Genomic DNA, 17,622 nt, shown 5'->3' on the forward strand with positions numbered 1-17,622 from the left:
CTAACTGCTCAACTCGGGTCACTGTGAACGGGGAGCTGACAGACAGCGTGCAAGTGCTGTCTTCTGTCAGGCAGGGATGTCCGCTGTCGCCCCTGCTATTCGCGGCTTACCTTGAGCCTTTGTGCAAGGCCATCCAAAACAATGAACGGATAACTGGCTTCAGGTTGCAGTCCACACAGGTGAAAATATTGGCGTATGCCGATGACATCGCCATATTCTGTTCAAATAGAAATAGTATTTGTGAGGCCGTGGCGGTAGTCGAATCCTACTGCAAGTGCACCGGGGCGCAAATAAACTGGGAGAAGAGTTATGGGTTTTGGCATGGTGAATGGGAAGAAACGCCAGACTGCTTCGCTCGACTTCGGTGGTCAACCACTGCAACAACCTACCTAGGCGTGCCTCTCGACTCTTATCGCGACCCAGAGCCGTACTGGAATGAACAAGTGGCGATAATAAAGGAAAAGACTAACGCGTGGCAGGGGCGACAGCTGTCAATGTTCTCGCGCGCCACGGTCTGTAACCTATTTCTTACATCCAAGATATGGTATGTCATGAACGTGCTGTGTGCTTCGCGGATCAACATCCAAAAAATTCACCGTATCTTCGCCGTTTTCATATGGGCATCAACTTGGGAAAGGTCCAGCCGCACAAACTTGTTCTTGCCAGTAAAGAAAGGGGGCCTTGGGTTGGCACATTTATTTGTGCGACAAGTTGTGTCGCGCTTTATGTACCTTCGCGACCAGAATGATGTGTTCCTTCGCACAGTCATGCAAGTGCTTTTATGTCGACACCTTCCAGGATTTGTTGTATGCTCGTGTGAAGCAATGCATGATTCCGTTAAAGGTTACCTGCGAGAAGTCGTGCTTGCGTACAGAATGTTGCATGTGCGGTTTTCTGTGCAGTATCTCGCCAATATTACTAGGAAAAAACTGTATAAGGACCTAATTGACACTATGCTCCCTGTACCGATTTACCGTATGTCTAACCGTGGAGGCCCAGGAGACGTCCTCAAAAGGGTTAAAAGAATGCCAGTACACCCTTCGGTAAAAACCTTTTTCTTTAAACTACACACTAACACATTATCAGTTAAAACATGGATGCATAACAGGGGTATTTTTGTCCCGTGGTCCATAAACTGCTTCTTATGTAAAAAACCTGAAACGATAGAGCATGCGTTTCTAGATTGCTGGGATCCCATCTTTTTCTGGGATGTGCTACAAAGGACTTTAAAAAAAGAGTTACCTTTAGATCCACGTGGAATAAGATTCTTACCGGTAGAAACGGAGGCTTTTCCGTATGACGCTATAATGCTCCTGGGCCTCCACAGTTTGTGGAAAGCTAGAACGCAGTTCAACAATGCCGATGTCAATTCGCGACCTACACGTGATCACTTCATTGAATCTGTAGTACGGTTCAGGGATGTCCATCGGGCACTCCCTGAACAACCAACATGGATTGACATGCTAGATAAACTTGCAGCATTGGAAAAATTTTGATATGTCGTGCCAGCGAAATCCTTGTTGACATATTTTTCCTTTTTCTGTATTGTTTGTGTATGTCAAAGCCGGCAATAAAGAAAAAAAAAAACTCGTGGCTCAGTGGTAACGTCTCCGTCTCACACTTCGGAGACCCTGGTTCGATTCCCACCCAGCAACGTTGCTTTTTATTTATGAAGTGCCTGCCGTGACTTATCGCTCACGGCTAACGCCGCGGACGCCGACGACACCGGCTTTTCTGCGACACGAGCTCCTTAACGCTATCGCGTTAAAATTCAATGTAAGCGCACTCACACGCCGATTGGCAGAGGCCATGTGACCGACAACAATGATGATGATGGTGATAATTATCGGCACCAAAAACCTTTGAAACAGGGCGGAGTCAAATAGTATCCTAGGCTGCTTGATTTGTTCAGGTTTTACATCTATATATAGCGACCGAGACGCGACTCATACGGACCCATGTACGCATCAGCAAGCAGGACCTGCCCGTCGTCAGAACAAAACGTTTCTCGATTGATGCCGTTCACCTCTTCTCGCGCCATGGTTGCCGCTTAAGGTAACCTTCAGCGCATTGGTTAAGCAGCGTAGCTTTGCCAAACAACGAGCGCTTAGTGAATGAGCCAAACCAGTGATGAATCGCCACCATTAGCGATCACTCGCTTCGTGACCAACTTGATGGAATTGTAGCCTTCGAGATCAGAATGATGTGTCGTCACGGAGGGAATCTCGAAGGCTATGCTTCAATATTGCTGTCGATACTAAATCATTGTTTCAACGCGACAATTGCCATTTCCGCAACAACATATACTTTATTTTAATACACTTTGTGTGTAGTTGACAACTTTGCCGAAAATTCTAGGAGTTCTTCCCGAACGAAATTTTCTTGAAATTTTTTTACGAAACCTAGAGAAATGTACAAAAGTTAACAAGCAACATTGAAATTCTTTTTTTTAGCGTGTTTGGTTGTTTGGCATTTGTTTTCGTCGCCATTTTGCTTTTTTTCGTGGTCTCGGGGTGCGCGTTGTGTGTCGTGAGCTGTAAGCATGTGCGTGCGTTTTTATCTACTGTTGCGCGACAAGAGACATTTTTGACAAGAGCGTCGGACACGAAAAGCTGAATGTACCAGTCCGTACATTGGTTGACGCGGAGGTGCGCCAATGCCACCGACTGGGCTGCGTGAAAGCGTGCATGAAGAATGGAGCGCCGGCCTGCATGCACTCTTAATCTGGTTCCATGTGAGTTCCAGTTAAAAGTGTGATCCACATATTTTTATCTGGATCGGTACTGTTAATAAGTGGAACGATACATACAAGTGGATCTTATGTGGAACGTTCGTTCGGTTTATTTATGTTTATTGTTCTTATCTGGAACTCCATAAGGGGAGGAGGCAATGTTGTACGATTCAGTTATCGTTCCACTTAGGTTCCAGTAAAATTTCTAGACAGTGCATTTGTATATTTTTTGCTTGTGTCTTATTCCACATAACTTGTGCGCTACAGTGAAGTGTGCAGTGTATCGTGCATTAACTACATCACTGCACCACATATAAATTTGGCGCTCTTTGGGCGAAGATCCCCTTGACACATACACACATGGCATATAAAATTACAGAAACTTATGCAGTATCTGTGAAGCTATCTTACAGCAGTTGACATTTATAAACTGCTAAGGAGGATTTTTAGTGTTGTCATTTTACATAAAACAATATCCCTGTTCAACAACGCCGTAAAAAGAATAAACCATGCAAGGAAAGGATATATCTCAGCGGAAAGCAGAACTTGCAGGTACTTCTTTTCAGGTTGTCTGCGGCGCTCAAACGGCCTTTGTGTACCTGGTCTTGCTGTCACTAATTTCAGACGCGCAGTACACCAAAGCGTTGGTGTCGTTGCCCTCTGTTCTGCGTGTCTCAGTTTGCGCTTAAGTTTCAATGACGAATGTTCAACAACTACCTCATCTCTCCATTTTACTTCAGCACGTCTAAAATTAATAGCTTGAATTCTAGAAGTTCTGGCGTCTTTCGGTGCCCACTCTGCTGTTTGGACGAAGTCCATAACTGCCTGGGCTGAAGAATTTCTGGTGGACAGCGCGCTTTTCTGGACACCTTGGTTACGAAGCAGTTGTTGAGCCTGTCGCGTGTTGTGCATTTGACTAACAAGTAGCACCATAGAAACAACGGCTTTGGTTCGACGTTCAGCCATTTGCTCGCTGTGGTCTAGTACGATACAGTTTTCAACGCTTAACCAATATGTCTATGACTACAGCCTTCAGTTATAATGAGCCCTTGGGTCACGTTGCGGCATATTACGCATGCTTATACGCATTCAAGTGTGGTTGCATTTTTCTGCTCGTGGTGGCTCTTTCATTTCTACAAGCAAACAAAAATATCAGTTTGCAGGGAACAGTCGACTCTACACGATTCAGAAGTGGGGAACGAAATCAAACTTTGAGAGCTTCAAATACTTCACAGTATCTGGAGTAAACTCTGTGCATTAATGCTGATATCATATTATTTTTCTAAATTATGCACTTCAACAAAGAAAAAATTCGCATTGTAAACATTGATTTCTTCATGGTAACTGTAACTCACTGAATGACCCGAATTCCGTCTCCTGCGGCTCCCTTGTTTATTATTTTCCTGCAGAGCTGGCGTTTAGGAGGAAAAGAACTGTGTCGAAACGGGCCGCTCCATTACTTTCTAACAAACTGTGCCACACTTTCTCCTTGCTCTATGCGAGTAATCTTGTCATGTGTATATCAAAGAGTGTCCCATTATATTTTTTTGGTAATGACTAGGCTTGCTGTGGTCAAGGAAACGCAGCAAATGAAGCAGTGTACATTTTGTGCTTATTGTTATAAACAGCAACGCTGAAAAGCTGTCTTAAAAATTACGTAGAGTTATTGCGCGCGCTCACGGCGAGCAGCGGGAAAAAACTTCAGTAGAAGTTAACGTGCTAAGCGGTTATATATATATATATATATATATATATATATATATATATATATATATATATATATATATATATATATATAAATTGCAAGTATACATATTAACCTGTTAATACCTAAACACTGCGCCCTGACGGCGCGCGGCGCGTTGTCATTTCCGGACAGAAAAAAAAGCGCCGACGGCCGCGAAGTTTTCACGCGCTGTTCCGCGGGCTGGCCCAAGGGACACATCACCCATCCAATCGGTATACCTCCAGGTGCGCATGCGCGACGTCTGACGAGCTCTTCTCGCCGGCTCGCCGGCGCCGCCTTATCGCCGGCGCGGTTTCCGTTGCGACACGCAATACAGTGGGGCTGCAACACCTACAACACCAAAGTGCGAAAACGGGAATGCGCAAACACTTGTAACGATCGCAGCGCCCCGGTCTCTCAGTGTTTCCTCCGCTAGTTGTAAACGTTCTACTTCACCAACGCCACCAGTGGCAGGCGCACTACAGTGGCGCGTGCCGCGCCTGATTTGGACTACTAGAACTGGAGGTGGTGTGGTGTCGGCCAGTTTAGCGGAAACCGTTGATTTGTGTCGACGTACGACTGCGACATTCTTCGAATCCTGTGGCTGTATCACTGTGTTCGCCGCTGGGCGAAGCGGGGTGGTCAAGTTGCCAGGAGGCGCCAAAAAAAAAAGTCAGTGCTGCATATTTATGTGCTCGTTACGATTGTTGCTCAGTGAAACCAAGAATGCCACTTTCTCGGGTAGGATACCGCTACGCATCCTTGTGTATTCAGTTGAATTCAGGCACGCCTGCTAAACTCGTTCTACGAAGACAATACTGCTTATATAGTCCCATAGCTTAATTCGAGTACCATCCCGGCGGATTTGTTTCCAGCGCTTGTAATAGAGCAATCTAGATTACGGAATGATGACAGTTCTTCCGCCTAATTGCGGATCGCGAGACAGAGAGCGATTAGGCAGATCGAATTATGCGTACTTAGTCATTTATGACTCCATCCACGTTGCTGGTTCGCGTGTTAGTTTCCCAGTAATCTGTATGCCCCCTTACAGTATGTTGCTTAGTAGGATATTGACGGTCGCTTTAGGTGACAGCGGGTGTGAATCTTCGCACCGTGCAACCGCGTTTTTGCCGCTCGCCATCTCCTCGCGTTCACACGCTTAGCAACTTCCAAGCAAGTTTGTAGGAGCTTGCGTCCTTGGACTTATTGGTACCTTTTAAAACTTGTGGGTTATTCCCGCTGGTGTTTTATTCTGCTAGGTAGCATGGATCTACAGGGCTTGCGAAACCGGGATCTTCGTCCCGGGAATCTTCGTCCTTGCCCCTTGCGCGCACGTAATGCACCAAGCAGAGCGCGCGAGTAAAATGCCTTTCCGCATAACTGTTAATGATGGTTCAAGGCGTTGGCGGCCGCACTGCCCAGGTTTGGCTGCGTACGTTAGGTAGTTGTTTCATGTTTCTTCCAATGCCGTCGGCCTTTGCATATGTTATGTCCACGCTACCGTTAGCTTGCTCCCTGACGTAGTGAAATGGAAGGGACGGTGGTTGTCTTAGCAGTAACGTGAGCTCACGCTGCTGTCGTTTTATAATATGACCATTTTGCGGCACCTTATATTGGTTAACAAAAATATTTCAGTCGTGGAGAGAAGAAAGGGAGGAACACATGCCTGACCTGGTACTCAGAAATTGTGCCGCCACTGCTATGCTGTAGACGTCAGTTCTGCTAGCACGACAGAACAATTGCCTACAACGCGTACGTGATGATTAAGTTCTTACATCATGATGTGCCCACAAAAATTATGCCATTTCTGCGCGTCCTCAAACTTAATATACTGCAAACATAGCTACCAGGGTGTCTACCAACCGGGAAAACTGAGAAAACCGGGAATTCTCAGGGATGATGAGTAGTCTGGAAAAAGTCAGGGAAAACTCAGAGAATTTGTGCTTCTATCAGGAAAAATTAGCTCTAATTTTATTGAAAGGGAACGAAAGTCGTGGTATATGCTGGCTCGAGTAACAGACAGGGATCGTAACGAATCGTCTTTGATGCCCCATCGTCCACTGGAGGAGTTGCCAGTACACTGAACGACCGACTTTTCGGAAGGTTTCGCGGTACCACCACGTACCGCATAGACTCAATGTGTCAGAACGTCTGAAATTTCGGACGCAAGAACCCTTCGCCGTACGATTTTCCCGAGTTTTCTGCCGGCACCACCGGTCCGAAACGGCATTAATCAAAGCCACCACCGCGGCCATTTTGAGTACCTCGCCGCCTCGAACCGGCGCTCTTGCATGCAGATCCTGCGGCAGCGCTAGGCCTAGCTGCTTCGACGTTCGCGTGAACTAGTTGTGGACAAGGAAGAATGCACAAATCACGTAGCCAAGCGTCTAGGCACTGCACTTAGGAAGCTTCCAACACGACTTCCACGTGGAGAGAAGTTGAAAGATCGCATGATTCAGAAGCTGCAGGACTATTATCACATTGCTATAACCACCAACAGGGGTGATCGATCTCCTGAAGATCTCGTGCTATCTGGGCCTCATACTTTCGCTCGTCAACCAGCAACACCGCAGGCAGCCACAGATACTGTCCAGAAGGGGCGACTTCCTGGTGCAAACACCGGCGAGCTAAAGCTCTTGGGGAGCCTCAGACCACACACCCCAATCCTTACGATCGAAGGCTCAGTGGTTGGCTGTGCTTCCTATATATAAGCGCCTCACGGATGAAAAACTGTTGGTTCGCTGTCTACAAGAAAAGACGCAAAATGCTGCAGAATCTTTGAACAGCAAAATCTGGCTTCTCTGTCCAAAGACCAAGTTTGCATCTCGGACAGCAGTGGAAACTGCAGCCGCAATGGCTGTGTTATGGTTCAACAAGGGACAAGCTTTGAACACGTCCTTCAAGAGCTGGGTGTACTGCCACCTGATGAACTGATCACCTTGGGCCAATCGCGTCACCACAGAAGAGTTCAAAGAATGTCTGCATGCGAGACAGCTGAGGCAATAAGGGCTCATCGTCGCCACGTGGCAAAGAGAGCGCGCTTTGACGACTCCATTCTCCAGTGCCGAGAAGGACGAACCTATGGTTCTGGATGTTTTTAAAGGCACTGACTGTGGAAAGGGTGGTTTGTTCTATACTGTCACAAAGTTTCATGCAAATCCCACTGTATATTGAAGAATAAGCATGTTTACAACTTTCAAATGCGTTTTTCTCAATTTGTATCTTGAGGCAATTCAGACATGTGGTGCACAAACTTTCATGCACTTAAAATTGTTCTATCTTACGAAATTTTGCACAGAGCGTCTTCAAACACTCTCGAGTGCTGATATTTATTTAAAGTTGCAATGTACATTACATATCTTTTGTTTCATAACTTAAAATTCTGATGGGGACATGTGAAATATAGATTTAGTATTCTCGACTTTTTTAAAGAAAGGTAGCATGTTATGCCTACATTTGTGGTTCTTTTCAGAAATATACTGCTCATGTGCAGCAAAATGAGCTGTATTAGCATTCTGTGTGAAAAATGTTAGTAAGCTAAAATGTGTGCACAAAAAACCATATATTCTGTTATCAAAGTTGTTGGAACTCTGGAACTATTGCAGTTACAAGAAAATCAATTACAGTTTTAAAATCAGCATCACAAACTCTACTAATACCTAAAATTTCAAAGTTCTAGGTCAAGAAATAAAAAAAATACTTTTTCGAGTAGCATTTCCTATTAAGCTTCTTGCTGTTGGGTGCAGTGTTTTTCATTGAATGAATTCGCCGCCGTCAGCAATGGCACCGACTCCGCATTAGTGGTCCTCACGATTGGCTTCGAAGCTCGGAAGAAAGGTGCGTTGCATAATGACGGTTCCCGAAAGTCAGCTTCGCCTCTGTACTGAAATCGTAAGCATACGTGAGCTTCGTGAAGCATACGCAAAAGATATTGCGGTGAAGCGTAACCAGCGCGTGAAGGGGCTATTGCCACGGGACACAGTATGTATTCCTTAATTGTACACGCGTGCACCCGATATTTCCTGTCACAGTCCGAGCACTGATTTGACTAATACGTCTACTGGCAGGCCTTCAGAGCTTTTGCGAATGTGCCCGTGGCGGTTTGAGTCTTTTAAGGGCAGTAAAAGGCATGCGTTCTTTTCCAGCTGGCCGATTTTTTGGACGTTATCTCGGGCCCTAAGGAGTTCAAAAAATCGGACCTTGACTGTAGAACTGACCAAAAATATCCTTCAAATGGTCCGTGGGGCAAACGAGCGGCAGAAGGAGAACAAGAACAGCAAGGACCTACGCATTGAGGAATGAACAGGAAAGGAAGCGTGCTGTCACCGTTTTGAAGGAGATTGAGCTCAACAAACAGTTGGCTGGTGCCGAAATGCAGTTGTCCCTCATCTACACCAAAATAAACTCTTTAAAGCAGTGAAACAGCACTGAGGCATCGTGCGCGAGTTGAGAGTATGTCAGGACAGTTGAGGTTGACTTACAAGCTGTTGAGAGAGAATCTCAATAGTGACAAAATTCGTGCCTCGTGCGACTAAGCTTGCTATCAGTCGATAGAAATAGCTCATATTCGAAAATATTTGCTTCTTTATGCATCTCCTTTTTATTCGTATTTGAGAATGTCCGACTCGATTTACAATTTTTTTTCCGAAAACATTTCATTTGCTGTGCATTTTACTAACCCCTCGCTTCTGTTCTCTTTTTGAATAAAATAAACACTACAATACATTGAACTGGATCATGTCGTTTTTTTAGTCCTTTTTTCACATGCTTACTAGAGAGTGACAGCATCGTCCGACATGTTTCACCCGTCTCGACATAAAACATAATTCTGCGTCACTCATGGAATTTTACAAAGGCACTTGGGGAAAACCTGGAAAACTCAGGGAATTTGGAAATGTCAAATTGGTAGACACCCTGGCTACGTTCTCTGTTCGACAAAAGCCTGTGCAGAAACCGAATATGGCTGTGTCCACTTTGATAGTTTCTGACAAATATTCTTATTTTTGTATGCAAAATAACAATGAAAACATTATTTCCAGTCTCTACACGAACCCTTCACGTCATGGCTGTGGCATCCACTGTGGCCGAAGAGATCTCGGGTGTACAGAGGGGTCGTTGTGACGAGTAAGACTGCGACGAGTTCCGGCTCACTCTGGAGCATATAAGCCACGAACGAGTGCCGCTTAGGTGGTGAATATTATGAGGACATTAACCAGTCGCGCTTGGAATATTTACAGGTGAGCCTAAAATATGTTCAAATATTTTTATGTCTCTAAGTGTTTAGCAATGAAACCTTACCAGAGCTTCCGCAGTGGATGTTTTTTTTTTCGTAAGAAGGCTCCTCTCCAATTTTTTAGCTGGTTTCAACCACCTGTCCTGAATGATGAGCAAGCCTTCTGAGCGATTTTGGTCTGTGGAGTCGTAACTGGGTCAGTTGAGTATTGCAAACAAACAAAAAAAAAACCCTTGAAACCGCCACTGATGGAAAGGAGCAACATATCTTGAACATGTGGCATATCATTCCTTCACTTTCAGTCTTGCCCCTTTTTTTTAGTTTTTCTGTGTGCTGAAGTACAATAGAGCCAGTACATATTTCTAAAATAAAATTTATTACCTAATTGTAACTGTAGTCATATTTCTTTTTTTGTGCGCCATCAGTTGCAGCGTCATATGCGTTGCACCGAGGAACGCGAATGTATGCTGCTTATTAGCATGACTCTTTTGGGTCGTTTGTAGAAGGCTTTATGATTATTTGTTTAGCATATTCTTCTACAAGATAGGCTCAGTTCGGCCATACTAAAATATTCTATAGAATGCATTGAAGCTGATGCTGCAAAAGCGAAAGAGATGGAGTCGTGCACACATCATATTTCATCCTCTGATTTGCTACTCTGCTAACAGCTTTACCCCAAAAAATTAAAACCCCTACAAGCGTTTCGAGCGAATGCCTTAACGACTCGTTGTTGCTTATAATAGAGTACCTGACGTTGAAGAGCACGCTACTATAATTATGGGAAAATGAAATGCTTTGTAGAGTGAATATTGTTATTTGACCTGTTATTGAAATGAAAAATACAGTAGACGTTTGTCACTGTGTACTTCTTAAGCCATTTCTAAAATGGAAAAGTCGCAAAAGGTTGATATAGGCAAGTTTGTGCATGATACTTGTAGTTAACAACGGCCAAAGAAAACGGGAATGAAAAGGGTTCACGTACAACAACATGGTGCCGAACTTCCAACTAGATTTTGGTAGTACGGCAGTTGGAAATTTTAAGTGCCACGTGTTCTACGCTTTCCCTTTTCATCCCCATTTTTTGCGCCGTTGTTAACCACAAGATGACAAAAATAGCACTCTTGTACCCCTATACAAGCATCCTCACCTCATTCTTCTTTAGGTGTTCTACAGTGTTATAATTGGTTATGCTTATTAGTGATTTCTGCACAGTCTTGCCTTCTTGTAACACATGGTTTAGCGAGGTTTCCTACGTATATCATTTACTGCATTCTCAGCAGCCAACTTGCAAATCTTCTAGCCCTCTTACGAAGCAAACTCAGAACTGTAATCTGCTTTGAAATTTTTGTAAAAGCTGAAAATATAAGTACTTGGAATTAAGTAAAATGGTAATGCTGTAAAGTTTTTCAATAAAAAATAAATTTCTTACTTCATTTTATGATGCGGGGATGGCTAACCCATTGGGAATGAAGCGAGTGGCCTGTGCAAAACTGACGATCTTCTATATCATGTTTGCGAATTTCCCACCTTCGAAGCGTTCACAAACGAACTCAATTTTTTTTCTTGGAGTAGGCCAGTCAAGCGATCATAAACCACTGAGTCAAACAGAATTGCTGCAGGACTTTCTTTTAGCAGTGAATGAACTTGCAGCTGAAGGTATTGTCTTCACAGTACAAGGAACAGAAACAAAATTTTGCGTACATGTTCTTGCCATTCTTATGTTAAGCATCGTAACAGCACGAGAAAGCACATAATGGAGTAAAGAGGACATTTATGTGTAGTGGGAAGGTGCATGGAGTATGAAGTACACATAGATTATTAGATTCTTTGGCTGCTAACTAAAACACCTCAAGGCTGGAGAAGCCAAATGATGTTTAGGTCATTCAACTGAAAAAGCGTAATGCTTTTTCCAGAAATGAAGCAGCGATTCCATTTACATTGTCGATGCTTAATCGTTGATGCTGCATGCTCATATAATTTTTGTGCACACTGGTACCTTTTGCAGGGTTGAAAGAAGAGAAACCAAGAAATCGGTGAACTAACTTATTAGTTCTATGCAAAAGGGTATTATCACGAACGCCATAATTTAAAGCCATTGTGTAGTTAAAATTTGCTTCTTCTCTTTTCATTAAAGGCACAGGGGTTGGCAAGAGGTCTCCGCCAGGCCCATGCATATTGAAAGAGAATGGAAACTTCAAAATTGCCTGCAAGGAAAGAATCGTGGCTTTACCACCTGCATTATCACCTGAGAAGCAGTCAGCCTTCTGTTGACTGTATATTTTATTTTAAGCTTGTCGTACCCATACGCTTTTTGGACAGTTTTTGGGACTTGTGCAGACAGTTGTGAAGGGTGAGCCATTTGACAGGGGCTTGATGTCGTTTAAGGTAGTCTCTGTTGAAAACCTGAAAGTCAGGCGTAATATTCACGTGCTAAATGTTTGGTAGGTAGAAGCGACATTTCAGTTGCAAAACTGTGAAGTTGTGCCTTCTTTTACGATTTTTTATCACCAGGACAAAGCGCCGGCTGTATGTCTCAAGGCTGGCTTTTTTTCTTTTTATTAAAGATATTTCACTTGCATTTTTCAAGGCTGAGTTTTTTAGCTATTTAAAGATTTCTCACTTGTTATCCAGAATTTCTTACCATGTATGTCGTTGTTGCCTTGTTGAATCTTTAAAATGCGTAGCATGCTTCCAGCTATTTGGTGCATAAAATTTTATAAACAGTTACGCTAGCTTTCATGGTAATGTTTGGGATGAGCTATCCCAAACTACATAATGCTGGGGCAAGTAATCTGCTTCAAGTGGGAGGCTTTTTCAGGGTGCTTATAAAGTGTTTTGGTCACAATTAGCTTTGAATTATACGTACATCTGTGATCTGCCAACTGTATTGTTTCTAGTGTTCATGTTCTTGTTGTGAATTTGGCACCTGCTTCTGCCAAGTTTTTGTGTGCACATGTTCCATTGTTTATTTTGGCTTGCATTGTCTTTCCCCTTTAATAACTCATCCACTACATTCTTCATCGGTCTTGTGATAATCCAACTGTACAAGTCCATTGTTTTGTGCCTTTTTCGTATAATTTTAGAGTACTGAATTCTTTTGGAACGGGGATGCGTAAACTCGGTAAATCGCAAACAGATACTTGCGCATTTGAGTTACGTCATTTCCTGTGATAAGCCAGGATATTTTATAGTCTGTTTAATGTTTCTTTGTTCCACAGCCAATGTGCAAGTTTATTTGCATGTGGTGCACTTATGTCACGGGCCATTTTTATTACCGAATTTTTAAATATCGGGACATGCGTGTGATGCCACTTAGTGTCTGGTCTCCTTTCCTTTTTGGTATTTGTTCCTTGTTGACTAGACATTTTCTATGAAATTTGAGACGAAGATATAATAAATGTATGCAATACTGCGACTCAATAAAGTATACTCATTTTGAAAAGCAGTGTAATAATTTGTTTCATAGATGTTTTAATTTAGGTACCTAGTTTCTTTTACATGCAGCTAAAGGCCAGAGCAGCATCCGGCATGCGAAGCCAAAGTTTCGACTGTGCCATTCCAGGTACCTCAAACCTACTTTTATATAAAACTGTGCTCTAACAGGCAGCTGTTGGGAACTGCCAGGAACCACACTGATGCTAAAATTTCTACTTTCGAATTGTTGGTATCACCGCAGGCCACATGCCAAGGCTGTGCTGTCAGACTGTGATGTCGGTGGTTTCCTTCTGACGCAAATGCATCAGCCAGCTTGGCTTATAACCTCAGTTTGTACTAACAGGGGAAAGCAGAAATATTGCAAAAGTGCGGAACACATAGACAGTTTCCTGTCTATTAGAACACCGTTTTATATAAAAAGCAGGGCTGAAAATACCTGGAACGGCGCACCGGATATAACCATGACTATTTTATGTGGATCAACGTTTCAGTAACTGAAATAACCCTTTTATTTGGAACAGGGTTCCATATACTCTTATGTGGAACGATCATCCACTTAATAAGTAAAAATAAGTGGTGCACTGTTCCATCTACATTTTAATGTGGAACCTGGTTCCAAATATATAAACGGAACTTTCTTGAAAGAAAGTTCCAGCTACTAAGTGGATCTTATGTGGATCCAGATTAAGAGTGTACCCGACGGTAAGCACGTTTCTTGTATTGTGTGTATAACTGATCGACAACGTCCTGAGTGGTGTTATAGAAGTTGCGGGGCGCTTTTTTCGTTGCTGGGTGTACGTCGGGCAGACTTGCGCCCGTGGCGCCCGTGCTGTGTCAGTCACAACCACTCCGAGCTGTACGTCTGATTCACGTGTGGTGCACGGCGCCGGTCTTTCAAAACATTTTGTGCCGGGCCGGTCCCGGGTGCATATGTAGCGTGTTGCATGCTCATTCGGTCGGTCGATCGCCGAGGTGGGGCCATGTCGTCTGTTTGAGCTGTGTATTTAGGAGCCTAGCCTATCCGCCTGTACTACATGGTAGGCGAGTTTATCGCGAACTGAAATGCACGAAACCGCTTAAAACAAGGGCGTCTCTTCCTGTGTTCTCATGCTTGTCCCCACCCGTTGCGGTAGCTTAGTTTTGCGCCACTCACCTTGGGGCCGCGAATACAACTCCGGCTGCGGCAGCCTGATTTCGATGGGGCGAAATGCAAAAAAAAAAAAAAAAAACGCTCGTGTTTGGGTATGGGTGCTTGGTAAAGATCGGGGTCGTGGTCAAATTTAATTCAGTCATACACTGCGCCGTGCCTTGTAATGAGATTGTGGCTTTGGATAGTAAAATCACAGAATTTTAATGTTCAACTTGCTTGACCTTGTTTTAAGTATTACCGTTGCAGCAGGGCCTATGCCACAGCCGTTTATATGGACATCAAATTTGCGGGGAGCCTTTTCCTTGTATCGTCATCAAATAATCATGCAGAAATGTCGTGGCCGATATCGTGTCAAGTCTAAGAAACGTGGATCGTCCTATAAAGCAGGCTGTCCGATCGTTCGCGAATCGAATGCCGCCGTATTGTAAAAAAGCAGAAAAAAATGCCAAAGCACATGTGATCCACGCCACCAGTTTCTCTCCCAGCCCTGGATATCTTTTTCATGCTGCAAAATTATTTCTACGAAATTATTTGTGTACTCTGGATATATTAAACAACAAGATTTTACTGAAAGCTGTAGAGTATCACAGAAAAAACATGTTAATCCGGTGTTACTATAAAGATATGCCTTCTCGCAAAAAAAAGAAAAAAAGAGATTATGAAAGCATGCAAGCCTCTGAATACGAGAGAGAAAAGATGCAACCTTTAGACCAAATCTGGGTTATATTTCCCTTCGGAGGACTGACTCACACTACTACTTCTATGTTCTCCGCACAGAAAAGTGCCTTGTGATAAAGATGTCATAATATCAGACACTTTCTTTTGAAGTTTTCTCTTAAACGCTCCGTGAAAAACTGTTGGTAAGAGAATTTGGTTCTTGCTATTTCAATATACCTAAAACATATGCAGTGAACAATAAAAATATTCAACTAATTCATTCAGTCACAAAAACATTGCCAACACAGTAGCTGGTAGCAAGAAAGAATTAGTTACATAAGCATCAAGCGCTTATATACATTTTTTATTCTTGATGGTATTTCATTGTGTAGCTGATATGTAATACTGCATTTACAATATACTTTAAATAGTGGCATCCACAGCATCTGGAGAACAGTGCAGGGCACATTGTGTCTGATGCTGATGCAAACTTGCATGACACATCAACAGCAGGCAACAATCTTACACCATCTGATTAATGCTTTCTGTGAACATAAAAAAAGGATCTCTAAGGCCCTTCCCTGCATGTGCGAATCTCCTTTACCACACTGAATAAACAGTGGTAACATAACAAGAACCAGTTGAACATGCCCTTCCACATAAGCTCCTGTGTGCGGGCCCTGTAATATTTATGGAAGTATAGGTGTCGAGGCCCTCTAGCCAGTTTATGTATGGAACTCCATGACTCGGGATCAACAAGCCGCGAAGGGTCTCTTAGTGTTCAATCCGTACTAGAATTTATCAGGAATATTGAAAACTGTAGCATCCTTAAAAAAACTAAAATGTATTGATCCTACCGATTTTTCCCTTTTGCTGCTTGAAATAAATACCCGTTAATTTTTTGTTTTAATTTTGTGGATAAACATGCCTATTCTTAAATTCAAAACTATGTGCAGCATGTGTGAAGACCTACAACACTTTAACGGAAGGCTTCTCGGCTTCACTCGACTATGACAGTGTCATGCACCCGACTCATGTTAAATGCCAGGCTCACCAAATCACGCATGAGTGACTGATGCACAAAAAGAACTGAAGTGTCGCAAAATTCATTATTAAGTGTGAAATATTTCGCTGCATAATGAATTAGCATTTGTTTTTTTGCGCTGAAATGGTTGAAGTACTTATTACTTTTATTCAGTGGTTATATTGCTTTCTCATTACGCAGGAGCTGGCAAGAGAGTGAAGAGGCTACGAAAAATCATCAACATTGAGAGCAAGCCAGAACCAGTACTGCTTGCACAGAGGTACGCTTATTGTGCGCTTCCAGTTGCTTTCCCTACTTTTTTATACTTTCTTTTTTGGCAATATAGTGCGTTTGAAGTGATTCCTTCAACACAACAAGATTAAATCAGTGCTTCCCAACTTCTGGCCCCTGGAATCACTTGAGATGGTGAAAGGGATCTGCGTGGATCACTTAAAGATTTGGAGTTGATTATGTGATCTGTGGCTATGACTAAAATTGATATATGGCCAGCATGGTGGCAGGTAGCAAGCCATCGCAGGAAAGTTGCTGGTGGCCTGGTGTTGTATGCTATTTAGCAATCATTAACAATGATCGTGTACGAGATCACACTCACTGACGACAGCTTGTGTATCTGTGGGCAACCAGCCGGCAACTACTAAGTCCACCTCTGAGCAACTTATATTTGTTCGCACACGTGCACATGTGCTGCAGTGTCAGTAACTGTAAGTAATTGTGAAAGAAATGCCTCTGCAATGCAAACCATGCAACGATGCTGCAAGACACTTGTTTTTCTTCTGCTGTCATTTATGGCTAGTCCACTTGAGGATAAATTGTTCACATTTATGCTCTGTGTGATGAAAAATGAGCTTCTCAAGTGTCGCTTAATTTTCTGTGTACAGGTTGACATTGGCGGCGGGACGCTGATTGATAAGAGCATCCTCGATCAGCTGAACCAGGCCTGTCACAGTACCAGTGGTCGTGGAAAATTCGTCAGGGCACTTTTGCACCACGTCTTTACTGATGGCGGGCTCCACGGCAAGCCGCTGTTTGGGGACAAGAGCTGCCTTCGTGGCGAGACGGTTCAGGAGGAGACCCTCAACTCCGTATGCGTGGACACCGATCGGTCTGTACGCTATTTTAATAGTCATTTAGTCTGAAATAATGAAATCAAAACATGCATGTAAGTTGAAGGCTATTTATACGAATTGTACTGTTAGCAACTGGATCAAGTATAGTATAGTATAGTATATAGTTATACAGTTATATAGTTACAGTATTAGTTACATATATAGTATATAGTTATAGTACTATATATATTTATATAGGTATAGTATAGTATATAGTATAGTTCCTAATATTTGGTGAATAAAAACAAATAGTTCACTTCTTTTATTATGTACATTATGGCCACAATGTTATGCACCTGGAGCTTACCTATAGGCTTACGAAAAGGGTTCTACTCAAATTGAGGACGACGCAACGATCTATGGAAAGAAGAATGATAGGTGTAACGTTAAGGGATAAGAAAAGAGCAGATTGGGTGAGGGATCAAACGCGAGTTAATGACATCTTAGTTGAAATCAAGAAAAAGAAATGTGCATGGGCAGGACATGTAATGAGGAGGGAAGATAACCAATGGTCATTAAGGGTTACGGACTGGATCCCA

The 17,622-nt window shown here is 43.1% G+C and overlaps 1 pseudogene; it reads left to right on the plus strand.

Annotated features, from left to right (window-relative positions):
* The first annotated feature begins 5,846 nt into the window (after window positions 1-5,846).
* LOC142563506 (uncharacterized) lies at window positions 5,847-7,558 on the plus strand (annotated as a pseudogene).
* Window positions 7,559-17,622: the final 10,064 nt, after the last annotated feature.

Source organism: Dermacentor variabilis, chromosome 11 (genome assembly GCF_050947875.1).
Source record: "Dermacentor variabilis isolate Ectoservices chromosome 11, ASM5094787v1, whole genome shotgun sequence".
NCBI classification, from domain to species: domain Eukaryota; kingdom Metazoa; phylum Arthropoda; class Arachnida; order Ixodida; family Ixodidae; genus Dermacentor; species Dermacentor variabilis.